The sequence below is a fragment of the Diabrotica virgifera genome, chromosome 1 (assembly GCF_917563875.1).
Source record: "Diabrotica virgifera virgifera chromosome 1, PGI_DIABVI_V3a".
In the NCBI taxonomy this organism is placed as follows: Eukaryota; Metazoa; Arthropoda; class Insecta; order Coleoptera; family Chrysomelidae; genus Diabrotica; species Diabrotica virgifera.
The window spans coordinates 188,481,992-188,508,154 of NC_065443.1; the positions used below are offsets into that span (position 1 = coordinate 188,481,992).

Below are 26,163 nucleotides of genomic sequence, written 5' to 3' on the forward strand. Positions count from 1 at the left end.
AGGGGACGCGGACGAGGGCCACTGGCATGAAAAATAGACCAGCTTTCTATTCGAGACATCGCTGGCAGAGAGCGCTGGACTGAAGCAAAAAGCGTTTACATGATGCCACTACCATGCCAGCACTGTCGTTCCAGTGCGACTGGCGCCAGTTACTGGATACATGTAAACCTGCCTTATACAAAAAGTTCTATCTTGTTTGATTTTTTCCTAAGTGAAAATCTATATGCACTCCCCTAAAGGTGATTTTGAAATTCAGTAGATGTGTATTAACTAATGAGGCCCAATTTCTGATGGATGTTGTATAAGAAATTATGTTATTAAGCAATTCACAGGTTTAGCCGAAGTAAATATATTAGGAAAAAAAAATAGCGATTCATTTTAATCTAAACTGTTCCGTTTATGTGCGGTACGGTATCTTTGTCAATAAACAAATATATTCATCTATGTACTTTACAGCATAGATTAATCGGCAAAGTTTACTTAGACTTCCCAAAGAGCTGATATTTACTTTAAGTATTAAGTTATTACCACACTACAGGAGAATGATTACACACTTTTTAAATATTAACTTTACGGTAATTGTAAACAAAGTTATGATCAGTAACACTATGAACTGTAAACAACTACTAAAAGAGTAATTTGGATGATTGGGGGATTTTAAATGTTATCAAAATTGCTGTTTAGTCTGACCAAAAACAGTAAAGAAATGCAACAATTCCAGGCGTCCTGCAAACCTTTTTAGAAAATCTTTGTGTTATGTGTATTCCGTTCGTAATGGTAGGGGAGCCCATGCGGGGATTTTTATAGTTACTCGAGCGCGTGAGAATATTACATGGGGAGAAACCTTGTACCCTGAAAATGTACCTCTATCATATATTGCCTCTTAATGCAGGGGAATTCGATAAGGAGGGGGGGGGGCGAAAAAAAATATATCCTTAGAAAAACTCGAAATCGTCAGATTAAGATAAGGTAAGTTAATGGGATGGGTACGAACTTTCAGCTTCAATGTTATTTAAATGGGATTCATTTTTTTCGAATCCTGAGAAAACTAATAAGTATTTTTGAAAAATTTAAACACAGAATGAAAGATTACGTTATTACCGAGGGCCGAAAGTCCCTGAAAACTTCTATAATGTTTATTTTAATAAGTTAAAGGGGTGAAAAACTAAGAGAAAATTTAGTGTGATTTTTAATTTCAAATATCTCATTCAAAAGAAACTTTTTATTCATTCTAAAGGACTTTCGGTCCTCGGTAATAAAGTAATCTTGCATTCTGCGTTTAAATTTTTCAAAAATACTTATTAGTTTTCTAATGATTCGAAAAAAATAATTACATTTAAAATACATTGAAAATTTTGACAGGCGTCAAAATTTTGCATTCTGTTCCTTTTCCCTTAAGGACATACAAAACAGTGTATATTTCAAAAACTTAATGATTTGAGCTGGGCGTAAAGAAATAGGTAAGTCCCAAAATTTCACAAGAAAAAAGCGAATATTTCGCGAAATGAATGACAAATCGAAAAACTAAAAAATACTTGCTCAATATTTTTCACAAGTCTATCGAATGATACCAATCACGAATTCCCACGGATAGGGGTGGGGGTAAATTTAAAATTTTAAATACGAATCCCACGATATTTCGCGAAATGAACATCAGATCGAAAAACTGAAAAATACACTTATTCAATATTTTTGAAAAATTTATCGAATGGCACCAAACACGACCCCCCACAGAAGTGGGGTGGAGGGTTACTTTAAAACCTTAAACGGGAGCCCATTTTTTACGGCAGATTTGGATTCCTTACGTAAAAATAAGTAACTTTTATTCGAGACATTTTTTCGAATTATGGATAGATGGCGCTATAATCTTAAGAAACGATTGTTGCAAATGGAAAATTAAATTAAAAATGGAAAGTCCCGACTAAAATGGAAAACTTTACTTAACTTTTTTTGGTTTTAGGACCTACTTTTCACAACCCAATAAGTCGCCATAAAGCTCGAGTTACTGCACATTTAGCATACTTTGCTCCCCTACCATAACATTATCAATAAAATAAAGATAGATTTTTATAAATAAGTACTTGCCTTAAGATATCAAATTTTTGCACTAAAAAAGTCCTAGATAAGAGAGGACGAATATAAAATAAAACTGTTCACTTTATTAACTGAATTGCCACATTCGTGTCGCAATGAACCACCTAGTCTGGAATCTGCCATAAGTTGTGGACAATTCGATGTAATAAATGTAAGGTTCGAATTATTTCCTGATGACCTGTGTCCTTTTCTTCTCGATCGACGATGATAAATATTTGTTTGAAGTCATGGAGTAAAAAATATGGTTTTATTGACAGCAACTGAATTATTACACTACAGGTGTTGATTAGGTAAAATTTTATAATAGACTGCCCTTGATGACATAGAGTCAGCTCTATAATAATATGAGACATCACTTATGCATTAAGACATTTCCTTAAAACATTTTGTCAGTGCTTCTCGGAACCTATTTAAATGTCCGTTTATTATATCTTCTGTAGAATTAATCGAAGCTACTGTTTCAATATTTACCGAGATATTCTATTTGTTAATAAACCAAAAATTGTTAATAATTTTAAAATATTCCTGAGCCCGCTTAAATAGTCCAATTTTAATTCTGTAAAGTGCATTAGCTAGGTACAGTGTCTTTTAATACAAAAATCATAGTTTTTCTTATGTATCATAATTATTGTGGTTATTATAGCGACCGTAAATTTTTAATTAAAAATTCAATTGTTGCTAAACTGTTCATTCAATTTCCATAAGCTTCTGGAATTGTAATCTATACGAAAAGGGCTTTTATATTACCAAGTTATTTAATTATTAATAAACAATTATTTATCTAAAATTTTAGTTGAAAATTAAAGATTTTGTTGGAAAAACCCGCATTTTCCGGGAAAAATTTTCGTCGAAGTAAATCGTGAGAAACCCGTCTCGATGCAGAATTTAATTACGGTGAATTTTTATTTCAATGTTTTTGGTGTAAAGTTAACATCTTTGGAGTTATAGAGCAAAAATTGAAAAAAACATGATTATAGGGCGCCATTTTGTTTATAAAAAAAGTAGCGCACTATCTGCGGACTTTGCATACCTATATTATAAATATGTACAATCATAAAATTCGATTCCAGCAATAAAATTGCTGGTCAATAACTTTTCCCAAAAATGGCCTATTCTCCGATAATCTGCCCAGACTATTAGTAGTTGTTGTGGAAAACCATTTCCTGAAGTTCTTTAACCATGATATTCTCCTTCTCCCAATTCCTCGCTTTCCGAACACTTCTCTTTGAAGGATTATCTTCAGTAATCTGTATTTAGTGCCGTTTTTCATTATGTGTCCGAGATATTCTAGCTCTCTCCTTTTAATCGTATACATCACCTCTCTTTAGCATGGGTCGCGGACGTTTCCCCAACTGTCATCAATACGACTAACTTCACGCGTAACTTTGATACGAGAATTATAAAAAAAGATATGCATTGAAATCCAGATCCCGTAATTCGTTAAGCGTGATAAAGTGAGTACAAAGACATACTTACATATTTGTTTCTTTGTAATTACAGCTTAAATTTACCGTACACTTCTCGTAGACTCTGCCGATAAGGTAGAGTCGAGTTGGGGAAAAGTCCGCACCCCCTTTAGCATATACATCCCATTCTTTAGCAATGAATAAAAGATGATAACAAAGGTGTTTTGTGAAATACGTTGTAAATGTGATAACTTATTTGGTTAAAACCGTAAGACATATTATTATTATGCCGTTATCTTTGGAATAATTGAACATAAATTTTATATTTAAATAACACAATGAATTTGAAAGAATCCGCATATTATACGTTCAACACAAGATGAACATGGAGTAAAAAGGAACGATTCGTCGATGGTTTTCAAAATTTATATTTTTTACTGAAATGAACGAATTGAAATACATTTTGTTATTAGATAATTTTACATATTACCCGTTGTGATGAAATGTTTAGTACTACTATTAATTAAGACATAATAACATTTGTTAATGTTAATTGCGTTTAAGTAATGTCACTTTTGGTTTACAGCTAATTTCATTTAGTGAAATGAATTATCCAAATATTTTCAAATAACTAAACTCGACCAGAAGGTCACCTCAAACATACTAGTAATACTTATTATTGACCTAATATCTTATATTTTATAACATAAAATTAAAACATTTTCCCTATAACCCTGGAAGATTAAATTATAGAAGTAATATTTTGCCTAACCTTACAAGATACATAAAAAAAATTTGCAGTAACTATTTGGTTGATAACATTTAACTTCTTTATTGTAATAGACCTACTCAATTAATAAAGACTATACATAGTAAAAGGTATTAGGGTAAAATAAATCTCGTGGATATATTAGATCATAGTGGGCTAGTGCTAGACCAAAATAAATCACACTGTCATTTAGTCCAACTATGTCTTTATTACTTAAGTGCTGCTGCTTTTAGAACACTATCAAAATAATTACTCTTGTGAAATTATCTAACTGTGATAAAATGCGTTTTAAAAACCCAGGAAAATATTAACCAACGCTGCAAAGACGTAAAATATTTACTGTACCAACAGAATTGCTTCTAAATATTTTTTTTAATAAATACTTTCGAATTTTCTTTCACACTATTTTTACTTATAACTTTTTAACTGAAAACTGACGAGTACAGACCGAAATGAAGAAAATAGAAGAGATAGTAAAGGGAAAACATATTATGATAGGAGCCCTGAATTTGGTACTGAGGCAAAAAATATATGAAACGAATTTACAACACAACATTCAAACCAGTGTAAACTTATGGAGCTTAAGTCTCGCAGTTAACCAAAAAGTACGAAGATAACCTGTACCTTGGAAGAAGAAGGACCAAAGTCAAATTTCTTACTTTTGAGTAATTCTACTTATTAGGTTTCTCGCTCTTAAAATTCGTTCTCTTCCTTAAAGTATTTTATATACAGGTTTTATTTTATTGCAGCTGTATTTGTATCACAAGGACCATTAATGGTATGAATTTTTTTTTCAAAATTTAGTAGAAATGTTATTTTAGGTGGATATTGGCTTTTTTCAATTTACCGTATAATAATTTGGTTTGGACTATGGCCCTTTTATTATGCATCTGTGCTCTCTTGACTTTACATAGTTAATGAAATCCTAATTTCGATTACTAATAAAATGTATTCAGAAAGTTCTAGGTTTACAAAGTATGGGTATTATTAATAAAAATAATAATAAAAAATAATGATAAAGAACAAAACACTATTATTTTTAGCCGTCAGAATAAGAAAAATCATCTTCTTCTTGTGCTGAAAAATCATCATCCAAGTTTCCTTCAGAATAGCTAATTTCTTCATAAAATCGTCTATTGTATTGACTGATGTAGGGCAATAGTTCCTTACTAGGCTTTCACTTTAGGTTCAGTATTAATGGGCGCCAATAAAAAAAATCTATTTTGTTTTCTCATTTTCGAAGTGATCCTCTCCTAAGATAAACTCTTTTGAATTTCGTGGCATCGAAGTTCGTACTATAGGAAAAAACAAATGCCTCTTTGGTGAATTTTAGCCACTTGATTTGAAACCATGGTATTACTTCACCTTCTTCGTTCTTTTTCCTGTGAAAAAGCTTGTTAGTCAATAACTCGCCAAAATTTAGAAAATCAGTGTGATTTATTTCGAGGACATTTAAAGAAAATTTTCTCTGTACACTCCTAATGAAATTGCACCAGTCATGTGGTACCTCAATGTCCATTGTGGTTTTCTTTTTTTTTTCCTCTCATTTGAGGCATGAATTGTATTTGCTTCCACGTGTATGTGCCAAGGCTCCATAAACTTATAATTTAATTTCAGTTACGGAACCTTTTTCTTGCATAAAAGTACAAAATATTGTTATTAAATAGATGTTCTTATTTTGTCCTGAGCACGAGCCGCTGTAAAAACTTTGTTTTGTTATAGATTCTGGTAAAGACAACACAAATCTTCTAACACTTTTCCAATTCAAAAGAAGCTGTAACTGTTGCTCCATCCCTTTTGGAACTTTCTTTATCTGCTGCTTTCATTGAGTAAGCTCTTTCTGCGAGAAGCAAATGGTCCTCTTTTTGTTTTTCCATTATCGCTCTTTCTTGCTGTTGTTGCTCATTAACCTTCTTTAGACTAGCTAAGGATTTGAGAGCTAAGTTAATCCTGTCACACTTAGAATATGTGTCGTTAGCAGGATGATGAAAGGACAGGTAATATTCTTCGTTAAATATATGTCTATACTGTCATTCCAGTTGTCCAGCAATGCTAACTCTTGTCATATGTTATATCCATATGAGTTATATCCATATAACTGTTATTTGTTTACATACCTTGGTTCTTTGTCATTTTAAGGTTTCAAGTATTATTCGAGTCCTGTCTGAATACATATTTAACGCAATTATTATAAACTGGAAACACAAAATAAAACACACAAAAGAAGCAACCGACTTCCATAAAAGTAAGATTATGCGACCGCGTGCGTAAACTGCACGCGTCGAAGGGCAAATCACCACATTGGCTTAGATTAGCCTGCGTATTGAAAGGGCCAAAGTGACACATTGGCCTTTATAAAATTCAGCTAGTTGGCACATTGATGATTAATTTCACATCATCAACAGATGATTATTTTTAAATGATCAATTTTAGGAGATTGGCCCGTTTACTACTGAAAGTATGAAAAAAGACATGAATATTGGTACCATAAGCTAAAAACCGCAATTTTTGGAGATTGGTCCTTATTCTTCCAAGGTACAACTTACTAGCCGCTGAGATGAGAAGGTCAGCAAGAAGATCTAGACTAGAACTCATAATAAAAGACGACATTAGACAACAAATGGAAACGGAAGGATAGACGACATCGAAAACAACAACTAGTTTGGTACGGACTACGGACACCTAAGACGAATAATGGAGGAAAGAAAACCCCAAACAGTGTTAGAATTGACCTCCACAGAAAACGAAAACGAGGAAGACCAGCAACTACATGGATAAAGGGCATCTCCAAGGCGATGTCGGAAATAAATTTAATAGAGGAAGATTGTCATAATAAAAAGAAGTGGTGATTGGGAACGGAAAGGCGTAGAACGGTATAAAACTAGTAAAACGGACAGTGCGTCAAATGTATAAGCAAGAGTATTGTGACACTATATGAATTTTGCAAAGTAGAATAGGGAAATTGCTGAATTTCTTTTAGCGCTTTTAATACATGTACAATGAGTTTTTTAACATTTTTTGTAAACATGTGGACGACGATCATGTATGTCGTTCTTCATATGCATCTATAGATGTATTTTGAAGATGCACAACTCGTTATTTTAAAAATGTCGTCTATAGACGTTGTGTCACATTACATAAATGGAAATTAGACGTCTATAGACGTTCCGTCAATGTGTTAATATATACATAGGTACATATAACTTTTTAACCCATCTACAACAAAATTTAAGATCTGTGGCCTGTGGCTATTGTAATGAGTCCGAAACCAAGCTTCTTTATACACAATCTGCACATATTTCCATAAAATACCCTTGAGTATTGAATATTATCTAGAGTATTCAAGAAAACGAATGTTATAATACTTAATCGATTTACTTATAATTTAGAATTTAGATTAAAATCACCTCTGACATTAAAAAGTACTCGTCTTTTATGCAACCCGCTACAAAATAAAATACCTATATGCAGTGCTGTTTTTGTGACGGTACGCGCCGGTACGCCGCGCCGTACCGGCACCTCTTGGGACAGAAAACTAAAAAAATAACCAATAATAAACAAATTCCTGAATCTCTTCCTTGCTACCAAATAGCTTTAAAACGCCCTTATTGAGGCTAAATTTAAAAAGTTTTCCCGGAGGCAGACCCCCTTTATGAACCCTCCCCAGATCCCCGAAACATTGCGTACCGGAACCCCTATTGTTAAAAAAACAGCACTGCCTATATGTATGTTGATAAGTACCTGAAATCTAAACAGAGCAGATAAAAAGGCAAAAGCTCCCAAGAGAAAGATTTCTGGTACCCTAAAGGAAACATCCTAAACAGGGCCGGCGATATCGTGCCTGCAAGGGATGCACTGCAGGCGGGCGCCCCTGTTTGGGGGGCGCTAAACTGAGCTTTTTCGCTGGTGCTATAATACTAATTAAAAAAAACCCGCCTATGCTAGTGTTGCAGGCAGGCGTCACCCTAGCGCTGGTACTGATCATAAACACATCGCTTATTAAAACACCCTATATCATGATACACAAATCATTATAGTAAAACTATCTTAATATTATCTTTTTTGTAATAATATATTAGTACCTAATAAAAAATAGTTATAATGGTTTTAAAATGATAAAAATATTTAACTATTTAACTTGTTAAAACGTTCAAGGGCAAAGAATTATGTATTTATCATACGAAACACGAATACATTTTCTAAATCCTTTTTGACATAATTTTAGTCAGCTTCTGATAAAATTAATGCCCCAATATTAATAACACACTTTGATGGTATTTGTTTCATCATGATTATATACCTAGACATTATAAAAAATTAAGTGATAGCTATTAAGTGATATGAACTGCTGCCATTGTTTGTTTTCGACTGTTGGGATTTGCTCTGATACCGTTGAAATTTTTAACATTATAAAAGAGATAAATAATACTAAAAGTAAACGTAAACTTACAAAGATAAGTTTATGTTATGCGGATCAGTCCAACAGTCTCAGTGCAGTCGATGGTTCATTACATTTTTATCACTGTTCACAACGGCAACTTTAACAAATAATAACACACTTACTGAACGTCTTAACTACCTATTTCACTTTCTACTATCCCAGATAAGCCTAACCTGTGGGCGCGTTTAGCGACTTTGGAGAAGAGCGTAAACTTGCGTCACCGAAAATCGCGAACGGCGTGGAGTTATCGTCGTCTCGCGGCGATTACCACTGTCGAAGCTGGCGGTGGAAACAATCGAGTATATGGAACAGCCTGTTCTACGCTACAGGTGGTAAGGAGATACGAGTCGGGCTGGCATGCGCCAGCGCTGATGTCATCTCATCAACGAAGGATGGAGGATGGACCACCAAGGATCTAGGTATAAACGCATTGGAGAATAATGTGACGGGCCAATATAGAAAGCAAGTGACGCAGAAATTTAGAGATGTTTGTCATGTGAAAATTATTCCATTATAGGAAATTTTTGTCGAATATTTTCTACTAAAAAGATTTACTTTTTTATAAATTCTTTACTTAATAATATTTTGTTCGCAAAAATCATTCGGTATCGAATATAAAAATAAAATATATTTAACAACTTAACAAGAACTTCGTTCGTTTTCGTTCTAAAAAATATCGGTAAAGTTTGAAATCTGTAATATAACGATATAATTATTATTCGTTGCATTGGTTCCCTTACAGTTTTTTGTGGATATTTAGATAAAAAGATAACGAGGAAGACATATAATTATGATGAAATATTATTCTATGACCAATATGCTCACGGAATAACTCTGGAGTGTGTAACTGTATGTTTTAGTGATTATCCTATGAAAACCATTGCTTCCTAGGTTTAGATAATTATTGTGAATGATTTTTTTTTTAAATCGCATGTTATTGTAAGCTATCTACAGCATTTTTAAATATATCCAGATACTTTTCATTGACATAAGTCTGAAACATTTGATAATGTATAAATTTCTACAGAGCGTTATCGAGAGAAATCAGAAAACAGTGCCGCAAAGATAAAGCTGATTACATCTCTCAAATATGCAGAGAGGTAGAGGAACATGACTATCGAAATGAACCGAGGGTCTTCTTCCAGAAGATCAAACTCCTTACCAGAGAATGTAAACCTCAAACGTGATCTGTAATAGAAAAGGAAGGTAATTTAAAGACCGATACTGATGAAATATTGGAAACATAGCGAAACTACTGTGGCGAACTATATAAAAATAACGAGGTATCAGCAGAAAATCAGTGGCCTTGTGACTACCCTAGAGAACCTACTGTCTTACTCGCTGAAGTCAAAGATGCAATTAAATCACTAAAGGGAAATAAATCCCCAGGAATTGATTCAATACCATGTGAAATACTACAGTTACTAGGTGACAAAGGGTTACATATCATCCATTCTATCTGTGTCGCTGTTTGGAATTCAGGAAAATGGCCATCTGATTGGTGTACCTCAATTTATATCCCACTACACAAAAAAGGAACTACTACTAGATGTGAAAACTACCGCAGACTGTCACTAATAACACATGCGAGTAAAATATTGTTGCATATCATTAAAAACAGATTAAAAACCTATCTACGTTAGCAAATACCTCAGGAACAAGCGGGGTTTGTAAAGGGTAAAGGTACAAAGGAACAAATCCTGAACCTGAGACAACAGACAACTCATTGAAAAGTCTAGAGAATTTCAAGTACCTATGAGTATATGCTTCGTTGACTACCAAAGGGCATTTGATTGTGTAAGCTGGATAAATCTGTGGTCAATTTTAATAGAAATGGGCGCACCAATGTACCTGGTGACACTTATTAAAAATCTGTACCAGTCTAATATAGCGACAGTACGACTAGATCAGAAGTTCTCAAACCAATTCAAGACCGAGAGAGGTGTTAGACAAGGATGCGTGTTGTCTCCTGACTTATTTAACATTTATGGTGAACATGTCATGAGGATGGTTTTAGAAGGAATGAGTGGACGGTGGAGTAACAGTAGCTGGTAGGAAAATCTCCAATTTAAGATTTACTGATGACACTACACTTATAGCAGCAAATGAGCAAGAAATGTTTAATCTTCTGTGAAGAGTTGAGTACGAAAGCAATAAACTTGGTCTGAAAATCAATAAAGCTAAGACAAAAATAATGGTGGTCGACAGATTCGACACAATTCAACTGACTAACATGTTACAGTAATACCAGATAGTAAACGCCTTTATCTATCTCGGGTCTAGTATAACTAACGATGGTACCTGTGAAGCAGAAGTTCGGAGACGTATTGGTATGGCAAAAAATGCGATGAGTCACCTAAATAAAGTTTGAACAGACAGATCAGCCGTGTGAAGTTGGCACCTCAAAATACGATTTTTTCAAAAAAATTTTATTTTTTAATTGAAGACATAAGTGGATAAAGGTCATATGTCACAAAATGATGTTTTTGAGTAATGAGCATTTTAGTGTCTTTTGTTCCAAGTTAATTATTTGTTTTATAAATTTGCATTGCTATACTTTTTTAAACAGGTATCTGAAGGTACTTTTTTTTCACTTTAAATTTAATTTAAAAAAAGTTACATTAAGCCAAATTTAAATTTTGTGGACATATTACCTTCATCCAAATAGTAAATGGTAGAAAATTTTTCAAGTTTACAAATTTCACGTGGATAAAGGTATTATGTCCAAACGCAATTTTGGACATAATACCTTTATCCGCTACAATTCGAAAATCATAGTGTGACATATTGCTTTAATACCTTCCTGTTATTTTTATTTTGCTAAAAATAGGAAATATTAAAATTTTAAAATGTTAAACAGCACATTAGAAGAACAAAAACCTAATAAAACAATTTTCTCAAAAAATGTGACATATGACCTTTATCCACTTATGTCTTCAATTGTCCATCAAATGTCCACTCTTGTCCAGCAAAAATTTTTTTTGTCCACCTTTTGTTTACGAGATACTAAAAAAACGTGAAATAAGGCCCAACACCCCGAAGTCAAAAAAACGTCGTAAAAACTGATACGTTTGATTGTCCAACTGTTGTCCACATTTGTCCAGGCATTTTTTTAATTGTCCACCTTTTATTTATTTAAATTAGCAATAATTATCGATTGTTAGTAAAAATGCCAAAAAAATGAAAATTTTTGGAAATTTTTTTTTCACGTTTGATTGTCCGTCGAACAAAAATTTTTTTTTGTCCACCTTTTGTTTACGAGATACTAAAAAAAGGTGAAATAAGGCCCAACATCCCGAAGTCAAAGAAACGTCTTAAAAACTGATACGCTTGATTGTCCAACTTTTGTCCGCACTTGTCCAGGCATTTCTTTTAATTGTCCACCTTTTATTTATTTAAATTAGCAATAATTATCGTTTGTTAGTAAAAATGCCAAAAAATGAGAATTTTTGGAAATTTTTTTTAACGTTTGATTGTCCATCGAATGTCCACCCTTGTCCAGCAAAAATTTTTTTTTGTCCACCTTTTGTTTACGAGATACTAAAAAAACGTGAAATAAGGCCCAACACACCGAAGTAAAAAAATGTCGTAAAAACTGATACGTTTGATTGTCCAACTGTAGTCCACACTTGTCCAGGCATTTTTTTTATTGTCCACCTTTTATTTATTTAAATTAGCAATAATTATCGTTTGTTAGTAAAAATGCCAAAAAATGAGTAAAAATGCCAAAAAATGAGTAAAAATGCCAAAAAAAATGAGAATTTTTGGAAATTTTTTTTCACGTTTGATTGTCTATTGAATGTTCACCCTTGTCCAGCAATAATTATTTTTGTCCACCTTTTGTTTACAAAATACTAAAAAAACGTGAAATAAGGCCCAACACCCCGAAGTCAAACAAACGTCGTAAAAACTGATACGTTTGATTGTCCAACTGTTGTCCACACTTTTCCAGGCATTTTTTTAATTGTTCACCTTTTGTTTATTTAAATTAGCAATAATTATCGTTTGTTAGTAAAAATGCCAAAAAAATGGAAATTTTTGGAAATTTTTTTTTTACGTTTGATTGTCCGTCGAAAGTCCACCCTTGTCCAAAAAAAAATTTTTCCACCATTTTTGAAAAAAAATAGTTGAAAAAAATTTTTGGACAGGGAAGAAGTACAAGTTTCCGAATTCGAGAAAAAGTTGTCAGGACTAACAGCTTTGGATTGACCAATAGTTTTCCATTCGTGTTCAGACATTTTCATTACTTGTGAAACATTGGTTTTTTCTCAGCAATATTTTTTAGTTTGGTAGCAACAATTGATCATGAATGCAAATTCCAAAAAATGATATTTTTATTCAACGCCGTGTAGGAAAGGTTACTTTTCCACACGCTCGAGCGATGCAATATTCGCATTTTCACACATTGTTGAATAAAATATCTTTCTTAACTAGTGTGGAACAGTTTTTTTAACTCATCTGATTACAATGCTCGCCTTCGGCTCGCATTGCAACCCTCAGATTCGTTTAAAAAAACTTTTCCACACTAGTGAAGAAATATATTATTGTTTGTTTGATGTTTTTAACTTTTACTATTGCTTAGCAAGAAAATTTTCATTGTCCATTTTTAGCCTAAGGAATAATTAGAAAATGATACATATATTTGACCCATAATAAGGTCAAGCACCTGGACTTTGAAAAAAGGTCGTAAAAACTAATAGATTTGACTGGCCAACTGATGTCTAGACCTATTTTGGCATTTTTTTATTTGTACACTTTCTATTTTTCTTTTTTTTTTTTGTTGATCGCAATTGCGATCATAGCGTAAAAGCTATGAACAGGCAACTTGCTCATCAGTTATAGTTATTTGAAAAAGTGTTCAATTCATTTTCTAAAATATATATACTTGAAAATATTCTATTTAATTATATTGCATGTAAAATAGTTCAGTTTTTTGTCCGCAGCGTGGACGAACGTGAGATTTTTAGCCTGTGTTCGAATAAATATCTCTTCGCATCATGGACAGAATTTTTTATTCACTCGTATGATTATTTCATGTGTACATACGAACATAACTTTTCACACATGCAAAAAAAATCATTTTCATGCTTCAGCCACAAAAAGCGTGATTTTTGTACGTGTGCGTAACGCAAAATCACAATTTTTGAGCCTTCACCATGAAAAATTATGTTTGCACCTGTGAGCAATCGTCGATTTAGGCTCAGACGATTTTACGGCTCGGCCATGCCTCGCCTTAAAAAATTCGTCTTCGCCAAAATCGACTTCTTGCTCACACGTACGAAAATAGTTATTTATCCGTGGTGCAAAATGTACTACAATTGATTTTGTTTGACTGAGTTACGACCAAGATATTTAGTATCTTGTAAATATAACTGAATTTGGCATTAGAGTTGGATAATCATACCTTTCGATTTTGAACGACTATTTCCAAAGTCGAATTGCTGCGCTTTTTGTCAATCTCAAAATATTGTTGAATCCATATTTTTCATAAACGGTGAACAAAAAAAACTTCTAGCTGGACAAGAGTGGATATTCGATAGACAATCAAGCGTGAAAGACAAATTTTTCAAAAATTTGCATTTTCTGAACATTTTGATAACAAATTAAAATTATTGATATAAAATGTAAAAGAAAGATGGACAGGTAAAAAAAAATGCTTGGACAGGTGTGGAAAACTGTTGGAGAATTAAACGTATCGGTTTTCACGCCTTTTTTTTTAATTCGGAGTGCGGGGCCTTATTTCTTGTTTTTTTTTTTAAATCTCTTGAACAAAAGGTAGACAGAAAAAACTTTTAGCTAAACAAGGATAGAAATTCAATTGACAATCAAATATGAAAATAATTTTCAAAAATAGTATATGACATAACTAGGACTTATTTTATTTACGAGTGTGAAGTTTGTACACAGAGGCGAAGATTTACAATCACACGAGTAAATATTAGATTTGTTTTTTTTTTTCTTGATATTTTTATCAAAAAACTACACCTATTCCTATAATGAAGAAAAAAGTGGAAAAGTAAAAAAATGCCTGAACACGTGTGGACAACTATTGGAGAATCGAAACCTGTCAGTTTTGACGACTTTATCTCGAATTCGAAAAACTGTACTTTTTCCCGGTCCAAATATTATTTTAAACTATATTTTTCAAAAAAAGTGGACAAAAAAATTTTTGTTGGACAAGGGTGGACATTCGACGGACAATCAAACGTGAAAAAACATTTCCAAAAATTCTCATTTTTTTGGCATTTTACTAGCAAACAATAATTATTGCTAATTTAAATAAACAAAAGGTGAACAATTAAAAAAAATGCCTGGACAAGTGTGGACAACAGTTGGACAATCAAACGTACCAGTTTTTACGACGTTTGTTTGACTTCGGGGTGTTGGGCCTTATTTCACGTTTTTTTAGTATCTCGTAAACAAAAGGTGGACAAAAAAAACTATTGCTGGACAAGGGTTGACATTCGATAGACAATCAAACGTGAAAAAAATTTCCAAAAATTCTCATTTTTTTTGGCATTTTTACTCATTTTTTGGCATTTTTACTAACAAACGATAATTATTGCTAATTTAAATAAATAAAAGGGGGACAATTAAAAAAATGCCTGGACAAGTGTGGACAACAGTAGGACAATCAAATGTATCAGTTTTTACGATGTTTTTTTTACTTCGGTGTGTTGGGCCTTATTTCACGTTTTTTTGGTATCTCGTAAACAAAAGGTGGACAAAAAAATGTTTGCTGGACAAGGGTGGACATTCGATAGACAATCAAACGTGAAAAAAAATTTCCAAAAATTCTCATTTTTTGGCATTTTTACTAACAAACGATAATTATTGCTAATTTAAATAAATAAAAGGTGGACAATTAAAAAAAATGCCTGGACAAGTGTGGCCAAAAGTTGGACAATCAAACGTATCAGTTTTTACGACGTTTTTTGACTTCAGGGTGTTGGGCTTTATTTCACGTTTTTTTAGTATCTCGCAAAAAAAAGGTGGACAAAAACAAATTTTGCTGGACAAGGGTGGACATTCGACGGACAATCAAACGTGAAAAAAAATTTCCAAAAATTTTCATTTTTGCTAACAAACGATGATTATTGCTAATTTAAATAAATAAAAGGTGGACAATTAAAAAAAATGCCTGAACAAGTGTGGACAACAATTGCACAATCAAACGTATCAGTTTTTACGACGTTTTTTTGACTTTGGGGTGTTGGGCCTTATTTCACGTTTTTTAGTATCTCGTAAACAAAAGGTGGACAAAAATAATTTTTGCTGGACAAGAGTGGACATTTGATGGACAATTAAAAAATAAAAAAAAAATTTGAAAAAATCGTATTTATAGGTGTCAACTTCACACGGCTAGACAGATCTATCTCTCAAAATCTCAAGATGAGACTGGTGAATGCCCTTGTATTCTCAATATTTCTATACGGAGCAGAAACTTGGAATCTTCGCGCATGCGAGTGCCAAAAAATTGATGCCTTTGAGATGTGGTGCTAGAGAGGAATGCTGTGCATACCTTGGAAAGCTCATAGGCCAAACGTTTCCATTCTAAACCAACTCATTATTAAAAAAAGGCTGTCCACAATATGTCTGCAATGAATTCTGCAATTCTTTGGTCACTTGGTTCGCAGAGGTAACGATAGTTTGGAGAGATTAATTGTTTCTGGAAACGTTCCAGGGAGAAGATCAAGAGGACGATTACCAACTAGATGGTCTGACCAAATAAAGCATTCAGCTGGAAACTCATTCTGTGAAGATCTTAGAGCAGCTGAAGATAAAGACCAAAGGAGAAACATCGTTAGGAATATTGGAAGACATCACGATCCTCATTAATGGGGAAACGACGAGAGAGAGAGAGAGAGAGAGAGAGAGAGAGAGAGAGAGAGAATTTTAGGAAAAAACTATTAAATATCACAATTTAGGCCACATAATATTTGTAACATATAGGTAAAGTGTTATGGCATGCAGATGTAGTCAGTGCCGGATTAACCATCAGGCGGACTAGGCGGCCACCTAGGGCCCGGGCACTTGATGGGGCCGCATCCCGCTCAAATGCATTATTAGTATTGAATTACTTACGCAGTAAATAAAAAAATATATAAAATGTTAAATAAATCAAGTAGGGCTAACCGAGACAAAAATAAAGAGAATAGTTAGTTTATGATTTCCAATCAAACTCAGTTTTTTGCTTTGTCTTCTGTCAAATCTCAGGAAAATACAACCGACTTCAAGACAAATTAAGTAGTTATCTTCAAAGGCATTTTTATATTCCATGTTCTAATACGTACGTTTCTTTTTTCAATTTCTACCCACCCATGGGCCTTTTAGTCCATTCACTCACGGTAAAATATTGCAAAACCTCCGGATTTTAAAGAACCTTTAGATTTGAAAGAAGAGCTTGGATTGACATGGAATTTGGTATACACATAGCTAACATGTCACAGAAAAAAGTGATATTGTGCCGATGTGTGTTTTTTCCCTAAGGTTGAGTCCACCCCTTCTCGGAGGTGAAAAAATATACCGTCAAAATACGTCCGGAAGTGGATAAACTGACTAATTCTTAGCAAATTTGTTTAATAGAACTTTTTGCTCAATTCAATACATTTCGAGTTATTTGCAAATGAATAAGTTTATTTGTCAATAAAAAACACGCTTTTAGACGGTTTTTAGCAAATAACTCAAAAAGTAAGTATTTTATCGAAAAAAATATTAGCAGACTTTTAGCTAATGAAAAGTAAGTTCTTATTTGTATTTTGAGGATTTTGATACAGTTTTAAAAAGGGGTGACCGACCACTTGGGAAAACCTCATGTTGTAGCCTTACTTTTTTTAATTCTTGTATTATTTTAAGTATTAAAATTAGTTTAATATTTAAATAAAAATACCATAAACTGTTTAAAATATATTTATTTCGTTGGAATCATAATAATAGAAGTTTAACTTCTTACATGAGTACAAATTACACAGTATATTAGTTTTTATTGTTGTGAGGACAGAGACAAAAGAAGGTTTATAATTGTAGTGACTTTTTAAAAGCAACAGGTACGTAATTGTAAATGTTTCAATATTGTAATAAAACATTAAATACCTATTTGGAAAAGGTAAAATGTACCTACCTAGTAGGTATTGCTTTGATTTACATAATTTGATTACCAACAAAATTTCTACCAATCTACATCTAATATATCGTTCTTTTACACTATATTTTTGTTTTATTTTAATATTTTGATTCCACAAAAATCAAACTAATTTGATTAAATTCAGAGAATAAGCAACTGTCAAAAATTTAAAACGTTTAGTTGATGTATCTTCCCACATGACTCGTGTGTCTTAGTGGCTAAATTCTAACGTGCCTTGATTTCCAACCTAACAACTCTTATATACGCGGGTTCGATCCACAATGCAAATTTTTATTTTTTTTATACATTTTATGTTCGTAAGTATATACATTTTATATTTCTTATATAATTTTTTTTTCAGAAAATACGCATTTAGTCAAAATTTTTGCCAAAATTTTGCCAACAATATTATTGTTCAGAAATCATTTCTTTGTGGCATATTTTTCAATGTGTTTGTGTGTGTTTTATTCTTTAATTTTTTTAATTTTTGGTATTGTTTCAATAAAAATTTTTGAAAAGTAGGAAGTATTAAAATTAGTTTAATATTTAACCCTCCGTTACTCGCACACGATTTGTAACTCCGGCCATGTAAATAACTCCCTGTAACTCTAATTGTAGTGGAGATTTTGAATTGCTGCTGCATATACCTCTTCAGTCGTCATTCAACTGTTGATGAAGTCCACGTGCAGTGTAATAAAGAATATTGTACTTTTATTATTACGCAACACGGTGCGGTACACCCGGTGCGCGTATTTATGCACAAATTTTTGTGTTTAAATCAGACATCCATAGTTTTAATTAGTAAGGTAATTTAAGATGTTTGTCTTAATTTTAATGTCTATATATTTGTTTATTTATATCTAGATATGGACTAAGAAAAGGAGAAGCAGAGATTATTAAAATTATTTGACGAAGTATAGACTGACGAGGAAACGTATGAAGATGATGATGAACAAAATTACTTTTGATTAAAGTAATATAATGTTGACACAAACGCATATCTACAAAATTATATGATCATAATATATTCATTAAATAAAATAATTGTACACAATTTTTCAAAAAATTTTTTTTAAATATTGCTGACCCATATTTTTGGACCCGGTCTTTGGCACCGTGCGCGAGTATTCGCTCACAAATAATTGACGCGAGTAACGGAAGGTTAAATAAAATATAAATAAACTGTTTAAAGTATATTGATTTCATTGAAATCATATAATAGAAACATAACTTCTTACGTGCGTACAAAGTACACACACATTCCTTTTTTTTTATTATTTTTTTTCACCTAATAATTATTAACCTTTAAATAATAAAATAAACCATTGTTACCTTACAATAATTTTACTTTATCTACTTATTATTTGATTAATACCAAACTGGCAAGGTATAAAATGATCGTCAAAAACCTATTGTCAAATATTTCTTGTATTATGTTCAATTTAATTAAAATGTTGTCATGTTTTGATTTTTTAATTGCTCACGTTCGGAATTTAGTCGACAAATGTACAGCAATTATTACTTTGAAGGGACTGGCCGTAAATACCAGGAAGCTGTGAGAATTTTTAATCAACGCTTTTGTTAACATCAAATTGATAAATATTATTTTAAATCCATTATTTTGAATTTTTTAAAACCAGCAGCGTACAAAACAAAAAATTGTCTCTTAGAAAATCCACTACAGAAGAGACATAGTACATTGAATAACGGTTTTGCTTCAAATTTTAAAGAACCACTTGGATTAACATGAAATTTGGCATACACATAGGTGGCATATTAAAGAAGAAAATTGATGTCGATGTGTGCTTTTCTCCTTGGGATGAGTTTCACCCCTTCTCGGGGATAAAAAATATACTTTCAAAATAAGTCCGGAAATGGATAACATCTTTTTGTCTCAGTTAATACTTTTCGAGTTCTTTGCAAGTAAACTATGTTCATTTTTCAACAATAAAAACACGTTTTTAGGCAGTTTATTGCAAATAACTCAAAAAGTAAGCATTTTTATCGCAAAAAATAATTTTGGCAAACATAGAGCTTATAAAAAAGTATAAAAAATGGTGTATGTATGAACTGTCTAGACCCAGCAGAAGCAAAGTTGTCACTAATTAAAAATAGGTTCATATCCGTCAAATTTCAAAGCGAATATTTCGACCTAAAATAACCAAAAAATGATGAACTTTTTGGGGAAAACTCATTACAACTTTTTTAAAGTGTTTAATAAAGTATTTATTTTTCCTTTTTTAAAAAGTTTCTAGCATCAAAGTACGCAAGTTACGCTCAAAAAAGTTGGTCAAAAACTCGGGAAAATCATCAAATAATTAGCATCTTAAATCAAATTAATCCTTACCGCTTCACAATTTACTTCACTTATATATAATATTATTTATATGCTCTGCAAGTTTTATCTGTTTAAAGGGCTTATTTTTTTTAATTTGTTTCTAGGGTTTTACTGGGTCTAGGGATCTCATACATACACCTTTTTTCACTTTTTTGTGGGCTATGTTTTTGCTAGATTTTTTTCGATAAAATACTTTGCAAAAAACCGTCTAAAAATGTGTATGTTTTTTGGGTGAAAAATGAACATATTTACTCGCAAGTAACTCGAAAATTACTAACTTAGTGAAAAAATGCTATAAAACAAAAGTTTATTATAAATAATTAGTCAGTTTATCCATTTCCTGACTTATTTTGAATATTTTTTCAGCCCCCAGAAGGGGTCAGACTCACCCCTTCATATCACTTTTCTTCTTTGACATGTTACCTATGTATATTCTTTTCTGCCAAATTTTTAGTCAATCTAAGCGGTTCTTTAATATTTAGACGTTTTGTAATATTTTACCAAAAAGTGAACGGACTGACACAGAAAAATTGTTTTGCCACGATTCGTTTTGTCTATCAAATCGGTTGTCACAGTTTTTTTTTATATGTCAAAATGTCTGTCACTTCAGACATGGCGGTATCAAAATCAAGCTATTATATAAAATTAACATGAAGTAAAACTCCCTAGTGTAGTTGGTATATTTAATAAAAATTCTAAAATTTTTTAAAAATCCAAACGGATTACGTTCAAAACGTTTTCGGACTTATCAGTCCATCATCAGTGAACCTAAAAGTAAGGAATCTCACTTAGTAAAATTGAAAAGGGTGAAATTTTGAATGTTAAAAATTGAAAAGTGTGGTTACGATTACTTACTCTCTGTCCTTACTAAATAGCCACAATGCCAAACACTGGTCAAGATGTATGTTCTAACTACATGGTAAAATTTGTTAAACAATTTGGCTTACATTGGATGCCAACGGATTAGTACTAGGTACATGATGCTCTACTCCATTAATTAAGAGATTTTTTAATATGAATAGGTGTCTACATTGAACTACGTTGAGTCTGTCAATGATTTAGAAGGAAGTTGAAATACTTAAAATGTCAGTAAAATTGACATCCAGGAAAGGGAATTTTTAAGGTATTAACCAAGGTCAGGATCCAATGTGGTTACGGAAATTTTAAGTTTAAGATTGTGTTGGAATTTTAATTTTTAATATTAGAATTTAAATTTACTATTTTTTAAAAAATATTACAACCATTGCTATAAACTTGACTATAAAATTAAATTTGATCGAAATTATTGTCATAATAAAATATGGCAATGAAAACAAAATGTAAGATTGAATTATTGGTTAATGAAAGTTAAAAATTTTTGTATATAGCCTTGGGGGTAAAAGTTAAAACGTTGAAGAGATACAGAAGTTGTTTAGTGTGTATAGAAATGTAAATTTGTTAACTGTAATGTTCGTTGTATAAGTCTAGTTTGGTATTGATTCTGTATGAAATTAACTATTTAAAAAGTTGGTGAGAATTGAGGTAACTGATATAAGATTGTTAGGTGAAAATATAAATAATTGACGGAATGTGAAAAGGTGTTAGTTATAGTCAAAAACATAGGAAATATTATAACATTATGCATAGAAAAGAAAATGGAATTATTTGAATTGTTAAATTAAAACGAAGTTGATAAATATGTAAATGAACAAAAGATTCAAAAGAAGTGTGTCAGCAGGATGCACAAGACACAAACTGTGTTTGGAAAAAATTAAAAGTTAAACATAGTAAAATGAGAATAAAGTTGTAAAGTTAAATATTAGAGTGGATAGAAAGTTAAATGTAGCAGATTAAAATTTTGAATTTGTAAGAAAAAATAAAATGAAAATAAAAAGAAAAAGAAAAATAAAAAGGAAAGAGGATCTGTATGAAAAAGAAGAATTAAATGAATAGCGAAGTAAAACATTTTGGAAAAGACCAACGAACGAAGTAAAGACCCAAGCGGCAAATAGACAAATAGATAAGGTCAATGATTTATTAAGGGAAAAGTAGGGTGAGAAAATGGCAAAGGGTGAATTAGTTGTGTTGATGTTACTGGGGGTTGTAGAGTAAATGATTAGTATGAAAGGAGATTTTGGAAATAGAATGAAGTGAAGTATGAAAAAAGGTTAAGTTAAAGGTTTTATGGGTGAAGTCAGGAAAGTTGCTAAGTGTGAAGGATAAATTGAGAAAACAAGGAATTTAGGAAAAAAGTTGACGGTGAATGGGAGTAAAATTGCGATTAAAGGAGGTTTGTCTATTCACACAATTGGGACTGGACCCGGTCTCGGATAATCTCCAAATCCTCATACAAGTCCAATCGGAGTGTGTTTTTGGCTGTATATTGTGCACCAACTGGACACCCTCAGGAATCTTAAGTTCATGTCTATTGACTTTAAGGTGGTGTGAGAAAAAGGAAGTAGTATCCCTGTTACTATGTTCTAGGGATCTGGTGGCAAGAGATCTGCAAGTTCTACCGATGTAGGTAGCATCACAATCTGAGCAAGAGAGTTTATATACACCACTACGGTTCATGTAGTGGATTGGATCCTTAGTATTGGTCAAACTCTTGTTAAGGGTGTTATTAACTTTAAAAGAAATTTTCATATTATCACAGGAGTTGGTAATAATGTATTTAACTCTTTCAGATAGATTAGGGTTATGGAAAGGCAATGAAGCATAAATCGGAGTTGTTGTAGATGAAGTAGAAGAAAAGGCTGACTGTTGAAGTAATCTGAGCTCTCTTTTATGTTGGAGTTTATTGATGATATCAGGGTCATAACCATTATTTATAGCAATCTGTTTAATAATGTTTAATTCTTCGTTAAATTCTGTAGATGAAAGAGGAATAGAATTTAATCTGTGGATAAAACTACGGAATGAAGAAAGTTTGTGGGAAAGAGGATGATTAGATGATGAATGAATTACCTGATCTGTTTGAGTGGGTTTACGGTAGATCCCAAAGTTGAAATGTTCATCTAGTCTTGTGATAGAAAGATCTAAGAAATTAATGGAGTTAGAAGTTTCTAGTTCCATAGTGAAAGTGATTTTTGGATGAATTTGATTTATTTTATGAAGTAAATTCTGTGCTGAGTTGGAATCGCCTGAGATCAGAAGTAAACAATCGTCTACATAACGGAACCAGTGTAAAATCTCAGTAATTTTTATGATATAGTTGGATTCTAAATGATCCATAAAAACTTCAGCTAGGAACGGGGATAAGCAACTACCCATTACTAGACCATCAGGTTGTTGGTAAAGTTGTTATTGAAAATATCTTTTAAACAGTTATACCTACTTATAATAGTGAAATTTGGAGGGAGGAAAGAAACGAATGTAGCCTTCTTAATTTGTCATGACAGGTGACGTAATAGTGACAGATGACGTTATAGCGCCACTATGATAGATAATTTTAAATGGGACCTTATGGCAAGTGATAGCTCGTTTGAAAGGTATTCAGTTATACTAATTTTGTTTGAGTTTAAGCTCATTTTGATGAATAAATGAAATAATATAAAAGTGTAGTTTCGCATTTAATTAATAAAAATTCAAACCACCTCCGCCTATGATTACTTGTCAAAAAGGTTGACGTTGACGTAAAAACTACTAAAAAACTGAAAAACGTCAACTTTTTTAACAAAAAACTATAGACGGACATTTGAATTTTTATTAATTAGAAACGAAACTACAATGTTATATTTATTTAATTTATTCACCAAAACCAAAATCAACTTAAACCCAAAAAATTAGTATGACTAAATAAGTATTTTTAGTACCTTTCAAACGAGGTCACCTGCCAAGATCCCATTTAAAATTATCACAATGGCGCTGTAAAGTCATCTGTCACTATTACGTCTCCTGTCATGACTAGTTAAGAAGCCTACATCCGTTTATTTCCTCCCTCCTTATTTCACTATTATAAGTATAACCGTTCAAAAATACGAGGGGAGGACGGACTTTTGACCAGCACTGTATATTTGTAAACAAAGTTTGAAAAGCCGTGATTTGCCCAATCTAAAGCCTTTTTAATTCCTATAAAGCTGAAATTTTGCTTCTTCTGCTACGTGTTCTCGATACTGCAATATGGACTTAAAAGCTGGACATTGAAGCAATAACACATAAATAAGCTACAGTAATTTGAACAGTACACTACTAACAATACAGAACAGCAGGGAGATGTTGGATTCCAAGAAAACTTCAATACTTGGGTCATATATAACACGTGGTGACAGATATAAACAGATAGGGAGGAGAAAAATGTCCTGGCTGAGAAATCTCAGAGAATGGTTTGGATGCAGCTCGACTGAACTCTTTCGAACTGTATTGTCAAAAGTTAGAATAGCAATAATGATTGCCAACCTTCGTCGCGGAGATGGCACGTAAAGAAGAAGAAGCTATTTGAAATGTGGTGTTACAAAAGGATAGCAGGATAGAAGGGTTAGAATAGCATGGACATAGAAGAAAACGAACTCGAAAGTATTGCAAGAAATGGGCAAATAATGCGAAATAATAAACACAGTAAAAATAAGAAAGTTACAATATCTGGGAGACGTAATGAGGGGACAGCGATATGAAATTATAACATTGATAATACACGGAAAGATAAGAGGCGGAAGGAGTATAGGAAGAACGAGAGTGTCATCTTCTTCTTCATGTGCCATCTCCTCTTAGAAGGTTGGCAACCATCACGGCAATTCGCACTTTCGATACCGCTGCTCTAAAGAGATCAGCAGAAGTGCAATTAAACCAAGCTCTCAAATTGTTTAACCAGGAGATGCGTCTTCTTCCGCGACTCCTTCTACCCTGTATTCTTCCTTGTATTATTAACTGTAACAAGTTATAACGCTCGCCCCTCATAACATGTCCCAGATATTGCAGTTTTCTGACTTTAATTGTATTTAAAACCTCTTTACCTTTCCCATTCTTCTCAACACCTCGATATTCGTGACTCTATCCACCCAACGTATTCTTAATATTCTTCTGTAGGCCCATAACTCGAAGGCTTCTAATCTGTCCGAAACATCCTTCTTTAATGTCCAAGCCTCCAACCCATAGAATAATACGGAGAACACGTAGCATCTCAGAAGTCTTATCTTTAAAGAAATTTTAATGTCCCTGCTACAGAGTACTTTTTTCAGTTTGTTGAAAGCATTTCTTGCCTGTCCTATTCTTGCTTTAATCTCTTCTGTGTACTCATTAGTTTCATTAATTATTGTACCCTAATATTTATATTTTTCAACCTTTTTAATTTGTTCTCCATGTATTGTTATGCTTTCTTGGAGCTGTTGAGCTTTTGTGATTACCATAAATTATGTCTTTTTTTTGTTTAGGGACAGAGTGTCATGGTTGAATAATTTAAGTGACTAGTTTAAATGCAGTTCTATAGAACTCTTCAGAGCAGCGGTAGATAGAGTAAAGATAGTGATGATAATATTCAACCTCTGATTGGGAGACGGTACTTAAAGAAAAAGTCTTTTATAATAATACCATAATTCGGTATTAATTTCCATAAAATATAGTTTTTTAGCGTTATTCCGCAAGCAAAGGTTAGGAACTTTAGTATACCATTGTATTTTGTATAATAAAAGTATTAATGTGCTTGGCTTATATTGTAAACACTATAGTGAAAGAGGGATATAAGAAAATATAGTGAAGAAAAAAACAAAATTTATCGTCCGTGGGGATGGCTTACAAATTATGCCACCATGAGAAGCACTGACGACATGTCATATCACCTCCATGTCAATCCTCCCAGCTGATGTTTATTTAACGATACTGGTTATTATATTTTATAACGAAATAAATTAAATTGAAAAATGTATTAATTAAATGTTTTGTATGCATATGTAAAATTAAACGTTACGCTACCTTTATGATGTTCCTTATTTTTTCTTCAGTGTACTGGGTTGTTTAAAATGTCGTTCTTTTCTTCTTATACTTGGGTGGCAGATATATCGAATTGTGTGTTACTCT

The 26,163-nt window shown here is 32.4% G+C and overlaps 1 protein-coding gene across 10 annotated transcripts in view; it reads right to left on the reverse strand.

The window, feature by feature from the left end:
* The window catches only part of LOC114330194 (adenylate cyclase type 5), a 1,795,244-nt gene that overhangs the window by 1,746,003 nt on the left and 23,078 nt on the right, over positions 1–26,163 (reverse strand). For 4 of the 10 annotated variants that reach the window (XM_050641855.1, XM_050641847.1, XM_050641849.1 and 1 more), the window contains exon 1: positions 8,720–9,015. The exons of 4 other annotated variants lie outside the window; for them this stretch is intronic. The gene's annotated coding sequence lies outside the window, so the exon portion shown is untranslated. Of the gene's footprint in view, positions 1–8,719; positions 9,016–26,163 lie in introns of those variants that run through there. 2 more of the 10 variants (XM_050641850.1, XM_050641853.1) reach the window with 1 other exon arrangement.